Source organism: Parus major, chromosome 27 (assembly GCF_001522545.3).
Source record: "Parus major isolate Abel chromosome 27, Parus_major1.1, whole genome shotgun sequence".
Taxonomy (NCBI): domain Eukaryota; kingdom Metazoa; phylum Chordata; class Aves; order Passeriformes; family Paridae; genus Parus; species Parus major.
The window spans coordinates 3,602,627-3,604,047 of NC_031796.1; positions in this window are offsets into that span (position 1 = coordinate 3,602,627).

The following is a 1,421-nucleotide window of genomic DNA, read 5'->3' on the forward strand; positions in this document are numbered from 1 at the left end:
CTGGGACAGTGGGAGGTGTCCCTGCCATGGCTGGGCTGGGAATGGATAATTTTTAAGGTCTCTTCCAGCCCACCCTGGGATTCCACAACCTGAGACTCCAATGGGGCTGAACACAAAGCTCCAGGTGTTCACCAGCTCTGGGATGTCCCCGAGCCATCCCTGGGGGGTTTTCTGTCTCCACAGGTCCCCCAGGGCATCTCTGTCTCCCTGTGGGAGATGAAGCTCCGAAGTGGAGGTTGCTCCTCATGTTCCCACCCCCACTGAGAGCCTGAGTACCTTGAAAAGGAAAACAGACCTGGAACAATTCCCTCCATGAGGAATGATCCCAAATCTCTGCATCCTCCCCCTCACCTGGGCCAGACCAGGCTGATTTGGAGCAGGATCTGAAATCTGGGAGCAAAGCTTCTCTAAAAGCCTGTGCAGCTTGGAGTGACTGATGGCCCCAGGGATGTGTTTGGAAGAGTCAAACACCACTCAAAGAAAAGGGAATTGGGAACAAACAGAGACAAATCCCCTCTCTGCTCCGAGCAGAGTTTGGGAGGTGCTGCAGGGGGTGACAGAGCCACGGTGACACCGACCTGGAGAGAGATTTCCTCCTCTCCCTTCCCTGATCCCCAAAATAACCACAGCTCATCCTGGTGAGTCTCCCTGCAGGGCTCTGCTACACAAACACAGCTCCTGGCAAAGTTTTCCAGCATTTTTTTTTTGGATGCTTTGTTTCAAATTTCCTGAGGCACTTCAGGGTTCAGGAAAGCTGCAGCCACCACTGCTAAGGGCAGCTGTGAGCAGGTGGCCCTGGTGGCCCTGTCCCCATCCTGTCCCCCACCCTCCTGCCCACTGTTTGTGCAGCAGGTTCATGAAAGGATCTGGCACCAGTGCTCCCAGCAGCTCCACACCCACTCCAGGAGCTGCATCCCAACCCATGGCACCTGGGGGACATCCCACAGCCCAGCTCTCCTGCTCAGCACCTCCTGCTCCAGACCAAAGGGCTCCAGCTCCTCTGGAGATGCTCAGCCCGGCTGGGCTCATTCCTAGACAGATTCCATCCATCCCAAATGCTCCAAAGCCGAGGGACCCAGTCCTTGGTCCTCCCAGACAGCACCAGCCCAGCAAACACAACTCTTCAGGCAGCAAATATTCACAAATTGCAGGAGAAGGAAAACCCAGAGAGCAGCTGGAGCCCAGCACAGCCTCCCAGAAACGCCTTTCCAGGGGACAGGGGTGGGCTGGAGCCTCTGAAGGTGTCCCCACGCTCCTGTCACCCACAAATGCCACCCTTTCCCAGGACAGGCTGTGCCATTCCTGCCTGGCATCCCAAACTTTGGGGCTGGGACACCCAAGCCCAGCACTCCCCAAAATGCTCGTCCCAAGGGCCACCAGAAACCCTGGGAAGAAAAGTGACATAACCTGGACTGAGCAGG